The following is an 8621-nucleotide window of genomic DNA, read 5'->3' on the forward strand; positions in this document are numbered from 1 at the left end:
CAGGAACATCCTTGCAATCTGAATATTTGCTCAGAAGGAAGCCCTGCAGATTTCAGTGTTATTTACTCCTCAGTAAGTATGCCTTGAATTGTAGCAGAATACTTGATGATGGTATTTCTATGACCTAGGTCAAGGCCAGTACGCTGTGAACGCTTCACAGTGAACTCTTAGTGCAATGCTACTATAGTATCTCTCTGTTATTATCTAGTGCCAATAAAAAGCAATGTAGCTACTTTTGTCTTCCTGCAGTAGTTCCTCTGCTTAAACTGGCTCAGCTATTGCAATGCACATAGCCATTTTTATAACGTATTAAAGAAATATACTTTTCAGCCAATTCGAATTCTCTTGGGGCCAAGCTACACATGACGAATGACACTTGAACGGCAAGTGGATTTAGTGGAGGGCAAGTGAACAGGGAGAAATACACTTGCTGTTCAAGTGTCATTCGTCATGTGTAGCTTGGCCCTTGGTCTTATGAGGGGCTCATTGTATGTTAAGTTTCAGGGTGTGACTCTTTTGAGTCCTCCCTCAAAGCCTAAAAGAGCCCCAAAATGGGCCCTGCCCCCTCCCTGCTCCCTCCCCCTGTCTTTTACTGATTGAAACCAAGCCTAGAATACTGGCTGAACTGTTATGGTTGCATCAGGTTAAAGCTACAGGCACTCTTTTTATCATTTTGGGTTTTTTAAAGCTGCCCATGTATTTTTTAACTCTTCCCATTTTTCTGCAAACCTGGGACATTTTGAGGTGTGTAGGAAGATCTGTCTTATCTATTCATGGTTCTGGATTTAAACATTTAAGTATCTGGATTTAAGCATCCTCCGATCAGGGCCATTTGGCTATTAATATATAAGATTATGTATGTGTGTATGTGTAAATGAACACACACAACCAGCAAAAATGGCCAATAAGAGTTTACGAGAGGTACACCAAACAAAAAAGTCTTCAACCACTGGTGGAAGACAAGGACAAAGGGAGACAGATGAATCTCCCTGGGGAGTGAGTTCTAAAGTTTCAGCACCATGGCTGAGAAGCCATTTATTGTGTTGCTTCACATCTGCCCCCAAATGGCAGGGGCATCTGAAGCAGTGCCTCTGAAGATGACTGGAGAAGACCAATAGGTTCATATGGGAGAAGGTGATCTTCAGTGTATGCTTCTCACAAGCCATATAGTGTTCCTGGCAGGGGAGGAAATGGGGAAGACCCTACTAGGTATCTAGAAGCAGGGCTTTTTTTGGGCAGTATATGCTAGTAGGTAATACTGGCACCTCTTTCCAGAGTGGACTTGGACCTCCAAGGTGGCGAGCATTATGAGTACTGGCAATTGGTTTTTTAGAAGAAAAAAAGCATTGTCTAGCAGCATTTGAGTTTTTTCTCCTCTACTCGCCAGTACGTAAGGCCTGGGCATGCGCAGTATCCCTTGGTGCTTAGCCCGAGAGTCTTGGCCTCGAGCTGAGCAGAAGATCTGGTAGAAGAAAGCCAGTGAAGACCTGCTTTACATTGAAAAGCCTTTCCCCACCATTCTTCTGTTTGTTTGTATTGTATGTATTACAAGTTGCTTGGGGTACCCACTGGAAGAAAAAAGTGAGATATAAATAAATGAATAAAATATTTATACAAATACTTATAATTCAGTACCAGGGGTGTGCACGCTGGAAATATTCGGATTTCCTGCTTTGGGTTTACCCGAAGCAGGAAAAACATTCAGAAATACCGCTTCGGATTCGAGTATTTGAATCGCTTCGGAATGCTCTGTAAAGATTCGGAGCCTTCCAAAGTGATTCAGGGGCCCCGCCCCCTGATCTCCAGACAGAGGGAAATTTAGATTGCCCTCTGCACTGCTCCAACCATGTGACCATTTTCGCTGAGGGCGATTTAAACTTTTAAAAACTCCCCCCTTGTTCCAGCTGACCCAAAGTGGCATCATTGGCCCTGGGAGCATGCATGCACTTTGCGTGCGCACATGTGGTACCAGGGGCACCACCTCCCGCCAAGAGTTGCCCCCTGTGCTGGCAACCCAAAGAGTTCCACCACCTCTTTTCCCAGAAAAAAAGCTCTACTCACATGCATTCCTCCCTGTTCACTTGTGCTCCACACACAAGTGATCAGGGGAAGGCAAGTGATCAGGTATAAAATAAGTAAACTCTGGGTAGTAATTTGGCAGATGTTTCTGTTCATTCTCTGCTTGCAGAATTAGCTTAACTACTCAGTCTCTACCACACTGCCATCTTCCTTTGTACAGAAATTACATGTCACACAATCCATTTCAAAAACAAATGGACTCACTAGACTGCCCTGTAACCAACATGTGAAAATACTCTTAAGTTACACTCTGAATGTATAGCATAAATGTCATCCCCACTTAATAACATTTAGCAATGTTTATATTAAAAGACATTTCAACTTCTCACCGCATTTGAAAACTAATCTGTTACATGATCTGAATGTTTCCCAATCAGATCTTGCCTCTTTCTTTAGAGGTTAAACAAGCATGGAGTTACACAATCAGAAACTTTCAATCTTATACTTTATTTTAAAAAATAGAGAAAGAGGCTGTAATGATTGGCTTCCTCATTTCCCTTGGCCCATGCAGCTTTGTTCTTCTAGGAAGTTGATTTTATCCCCTCATCACACATTCCCATATAATAACTCAGGAGTCACTAATACTGGATTAAAATCCATTGGGATTCAATATTGCAAAAGTCTGTCTGCAGCATTACTTTGCCAAGTCTGTATTTTTTTTGCTCTCTGTCTCTTAATAATACCTTTAACTTAGGCTTAAATATATTTTTAACATTGGCTTTTCACTGCCACCACCTCCATAGAGAGGGAAAGAGAAAGCAAGATTAAAGACACAAGAGATTTTCTCAAAACTTTTATAAATCTAACTTGAACACCCAGGGACTCAGTGCAGGTTTTTAAAAAATTGGTTGGTACAAGGCAAAATCCAGGTTCAGTCCCTCTCATCTGCTGCTACCTGTATAAGTGACAATCAAATAGCACACAAAACACACAATTTTCTTTCTGAAGACAAGAGGATTACTCCAATAGTTTCTCTGAAGCTAAACTCAGGTTGCTTCCACATATTCCTTTTTTTCAGGCTTTCGTAATTGGAATCTGCCCTGAGCCTGCTGGTACAGGGAGGGCAGAATACAAATCGAATAAAAAATTTTAAAAAAATTTCTCTGTCCTGAAGCCGAGTCTTCCCAACCTGCATTCATAACTCACCTTCCATACGCAGCATCCTCGTGCATTTCTTGTGTGTGTTCATAGTGGAAGGGAAAAAGATCCCAAAACAGAAAGCACGTTCTTTCTGCACCATGTCACAAATGATGTTGGTGCAGTCCTGCCCTACTTTCCTCTTTTTTTTTTTTGAGCGCATGCAGGATTGCGCTATATCGTTGTCCTGTCTTTCAGTTTCTGTAGAAACTGGGCATGCGTAGTATTCCATTCTCTACCGTTGATTTCCCAAAGTTTTAAATGCAAAAGTGTTTAATAAATATGCAAACAGTAGAGTATCACAATCGCACGATTTCATATCCTACTATATAAAAGGCAAACCATGTTCTCTAGCACTCATTCCTTATCCCCGCGGAGACACAGTATGCAGGAATAAGAAGCGAGTGAGGGGCAAAACAAGAGCTCAGCACAGGCTGTGGGAAGGCTCATTGCAGCGGTGAGACCCTCCCAATGTCCCACAGCAGCAGGGGTGGTGCTCCCCACCACCTCCGTGGGGTCTAGGGAGGGCCGGGCACAAGCCAAGCAGTGGCTGGGGGATCAGAGGAGGAGGGAGCCCCTGCTCTCTTCCCCATCCCCCTCTTGACTGATGCCGTGGGGAGAGGTGCAGGGGTGAAGGGGAGCGCTGCTAGGAGCTCTTATATTTTCCAAAACAACAGGCTTTAATGCTAGTCTGAAATAAAATCAGAAATGGCATTCTGTTCCCAATGTTGTTCCTAAACTGATAGTCTGATTGCTGAGTGATCCAGTGTAGCAAGCACTGCATCGTAGTAGCACAAGGACCATTTTAAAAAGTAAAAAAGGGGAGGAGGACTTATACGATTGCATATGCGAGCCAGACACTTGTGTGGGAGGGGTAATGGCAAGAGGAGGGGTTGGAGATTTGTGGGAGGGCACTTCAAAAGCACAAAAAAGCCTCCAGATGCATTGGTACATTAGATAATTGTGCAAAAAAGTGGCATCAAAAATGAAAACGGAACAAGTTTCACAAAAAACGCTCAAAACCCGGGATCATTCTTGATGACCTGCTCGCGCATGGGAAATAATGACGTATGTAATGAGTGAGATAACCTGCCAAAGTTCTGTTAGCAGGCCGTCTCATTAAGGACATAATCCATGTAGCTGTAGACTTGTTGGGAATACTTCTTTCCTCTTCTTCTGCACTCCCAGATTTATACACTGCAGGATATGTCATAACACACAGGGGACAAAACAATTTTGCAGTTTCTTGCACTTTGGTTCTAAAACCTGATTTAGAGAATGTCAAAATGGCTCTTTATCAACAGTTGTACCATTTGTCAGGGCTTGCCGCGGCTGCCGCTGGGCGTGGCACTGGGCGGTCTGCTCCTGACGTCACAGGGGGGCCAGGGACTCTGCAGGACCCTGCTCTGTGGAAGGAGGGGCGGTATACCTCACCCAGACTCCCTCTCAGTCCACTCGCTGGCCTGCTCAACCTGGCCTGCGTACCCTCTGTGTCCTCCATCTCCTCCTTCCAGAACTCTCCTCCAAGCCTCCACCCTTGCATCCTACTGCTCTCACTCCACATCATCACTCCTCACTCACACCCACCACCGCAGAGCTCTTCCCAGCCACCCTTTATAGGGTTTCCTTTCTCCACCCCGCCCTCCTTCCAGGCTTGTTCCCTCTCCTGACTGGGCCCAGCTGTGCATTCCTCCAGGTGTTTCCCTCCAACCACTAATCCCTCCTGGGCCCTTTTGCCATGCTGGCAGGGTGGGGTTGAGTGCGAGCCATCCCCAGCTGAGGGCTCCTTGGCCTTGCTCACGAGGAGCTGCCCCAGCCAGCCCTTGTGCTATTGAGCTTGCCTGGCCTTGCTCACGAGGAGCTGCCCCAGCCAGCCTCTGTGCTATTGGGCTTGCCTGGCCTTGCTCCCGAGGAGCTGCCCCAGCCAGCCTCTGAGCTACTGAGCTTGCCTGGCCCTGCTCACGAGGAGCTGCCCCAGCTAGCCCTTGTGCTATTGAGCTTGCCTGGCCTTGCTCACGAGGAGCTGCCCCAGCCAGCCTCTGTGCTATTGGGCTTGCCTGGCCCTGCTCACGAGGAGCTGCCTTAGCCAGCTTCTGCGCTGCCTGCTCAGCAATGCTGGGCGGGGTTACCCATCTCCTCCCCCAGAATGCCTGTAGCAGCCCCCCCTGGAGAGGCTTGGCTTCTAGCAACTCCTGAGCCAGGCTGCTGTCTTCTAGCCATGGTGTGGCTCTGGGCTGCAGCGGCGGTGTCCTCTCCCTGCCAGGTAAGGGCTCTGCTTGGGTTGCTGCTGCTGCTGCTGCTGCTGGACCCACCTTCTCCCTGCTGTGTCCCTTTCCCTCCGGCCTGCTTAGCCCCCTCTCTTCCCCCTGGAGGGTGGGGCTGGCTGGTTTCTCCTTGCCCCCTCCACCCCTCTGAGGTATTGGCCTTTTGCCCCTTCCCCATGGAGTAGGTAGGTTCTGGCCCTGGTTGCCGGCTTGGGGGGTGGAGTTGCTGCCACCCTTTTGTCCCCTGCTGTTCCCTCTTGTCAAGTCTGGGGGCTGGGGCTCAGACCCCGGACACCATTTATTCCACAAACACTTCATACGCCATCATATAAGTTCACTGATAGCTGATGAAGCATGCTTCCTCAAAGGCATACTAAGGGTCAAAGCACATGAGACAAAATATACTTGAATTACACTCGAATAACACTCAAATATACTCGAATTACAAAATACACTTGAATTACCCATGTAATTCAAGTGTATTTTGTCTCTTGTGGTGACATGTTTGTGGTTGTCTCTTGTGGTTACATGTTCAACAACCCTTGAGTCTGCCTTATCCTTTGTAACTGTGTGGCTGTACCTCCCCTGCACCTGACTTACAGTTCTTAACAAATAAGTGATTAAATATAACCAAGGCCAATTTCACACGTCTTAACTGTTGCGCAAAATCGCACAAAACTCATGGAATGACAGCGTCTCAGTCTGTTATAGTAAAATAAAAGTCCAGCAGCACCTTAAAAACTAATGTTGAAATAAATGTTAGCCTTTAAGATGCCACTGAACTTTTAAAAAAATGAATGTGATGGTGACTTATTTCTGCTACCCTCTAATTACACTGGTAATTTAGACACATTGAGGGACTTGTTGATATTCCTGCCAGAGGACTTACTTTTTGGACTCAAAACATTGTCTTCCACTAAAAGAATGGCACTTAAAAAAAAATTAAATATCTGTATGTAATCTCTATATCTCTGCATCTGATGCTAAAAATGCAAAATAAATGTATTACTCTTTTGATATATTACTCTTTTGGTTCCAGTTTGGCAATCAATTCCCTTCTCAATCAGAGGAAATAATAGGGAGAACAGCCTCCTTGTTCTTGTTAGCCTCTTTATGCTTGGCACTGCTTGGGGGTGCTGGCCCGCCGGGGACCCCTCGGGTGGAAGGTGGCAGCTGCAAGCGGAGCCCGGGCTGCTTCAGACTTGCCCAAGGACCTGCTGCCAGGGCCTTATCCCAGGACACCAGAGGAACAGGCTGCTGCTACAAAGAAGTACAACTTGAGGGTGGAAGACTACGGGCCATTCCTAGATGGTGGCATGGGTTATGGTGATTATCCAAAACTCCCAGACTGATCCCAGCAGGAGAGAGATCCTTATTACAATTGGGGCCACAGTGATCTGAGGCGTAACTATGGAGAACCGGTGCACTGGGATTTTGACATGTTTCTTCAGACACGGGTTGACACCACCCCTACGATCTTTCCTTGGCATGTAATGCGCAACTATCTCTTGAGCTATATTGGCTTCATGCGCTTCATGTTTGGCCTTGGAAAGATTAATCCATCGTATCAACCAGTGGGCCCCAAACAGTATCCTTTCAACAATCTGTATCTAGAACATGGCGGGGATCCCAACCAAGAGCCACCAGAGGTGAAGAACTACAAGATCTGAGGACTCCTGTCTCTGTGGCATTCCTTTTTCCTGTCTGCAGGACTGACTGTTGCAATGTTACTTTTGCTGTGTAAAAGAGCCCAAAAGGAGAAAAATGATTTTTAAAAAATGCATGGATTGTGTGACTCCCCTGTTCTCCTATCTTACAAAAGAGCCAATGAACTTGAGCCAATGAGCTTGGGTGAGATTTGCATGCCTGCCTGCTACTTTACTATAAGTAGATAGCAGAGCTACAGTAAGGCATGGGAAGGGGCTGTGGCTCAGTGGATGCAAAAGGTCCCAGGTTCAGTCTCTGGCATCTCCAGTTGTAAGGATCTCTTGAGATGAAAAACCTCCTCCTGAGACCCTGGAGAGCCACTGCCAGACATTACCAACAGTGATAGACCAATGGTCTAATTCAGTAGCTTCATATGTTCATGTGCATTGCTGAATGCATTACAGTGTCACTTCCTTGTGCTCTGAATTTGACTTGTAGCACTCATGCTTAAAGGTTGGCCACCACTGCATTTACCTATAGGAGGAAACTAAACAAGTCTTGGTTCCAGCTGCGATGCACATGGAAAGCATCTAGCTGGGCATCCATAACTCATATCACGGGGAAGAGCCAACAGTTGACCCTATTTCATACAATGCAGCCATGGAAGGTATTCTAGAGCAACTTTACAGCCTAGATGAATAGTGTTAGAAATAACCACAAAGTTCCTCCAGACCAAGCCACTTACCGCCCCACCCCCACCCCTGGAAGGTTCACACACATGCTAGCAATTCCTTTCCTATACATTTTCCCATCCTACTGTGTTTCCAGAGAACCAAGAAATAATCACAATATTCATCATTGCTAGAGAACCTGTGCTAAAGCAAACATTCATCCCAGCGAGCTGCAAAACTAGTTCCTGCAAGCTTCCGTGAAAATTGCAGCATTAACCCTTTGGGAAAGAGCATCCTCCTCCTGCTATGTTTATCTACTAGATTATGTTTTGTGAGTCAGTGAGGTTCAATGACATCAGCCCTCTGGGTTTTCCTGATCCTTAAGATGCTGGTCCCCATTCAATTCCCACTGGTCCTACAACCCTGTGCATGTAGCTGAGTAGTGTGTAGACAACGCTCCCTTATCCTCCTCTGAAGTGATCTGTTTAAGATCAGTGTGAAAGGAAGGGCTGTGGGAGGCCAAGGGAGTAGGAGAGGAAAGGAAATCCTCTCCCTTCTTTCCAAAGCAAAGTTTCAGTAGTGAAAAAGAAGCATATGTATAAAAATAGGAACAATATATTTTATTTTATTTTAGATTTATTAAACAGACACAGTGTAACTGGATTGATGCAAAACAGATCAAAAGGCAAACATAAAGAAAACCCCTATCACAAGACTGTTATTTAAAATCATCAATCAAGTTCTGTACATGATCATTGATTTGCTTGCTTCATGTTTAGAACAGTTTCCTCAAGATTTTAAAACTTTATATTTCTATTTCTTT

General features: G+C 45.6%; 1 pseudogene; it reads left to right on the forward strand.

The window, feature by feature from the left end:
• Nucleotides 1-897: 897 nt before the first annotated feature.
• LOC129332658 (NADH dehydrogenase [ubiquinone] 1 beta subcomplex subunit 8, mitochondrial-like) lies at nucleotides 898-7150 on the forward strand (annotated as a pseudogene).
• The last annotated feature ends 1471 nt before the right edge of the window (nucleotides 7151-8621 follow it).

Source organism: Eublepharis macularius, chromosome 6 (genome assembly GCF_028583425.1).
Source record: "Eublepharis macularius isolate TG4126 chromosome 6, MPM_Emac_v1.0, whole genome shotgun sequence".
In the NCBI taxonomy this organism is placed as follows: domain Eukaryota; kingdom Metazoa; phylum Chordata; class Lepidosauria; order Squamata; family Eublepharidae; genus Eublepharis; species Eublepharis macularius.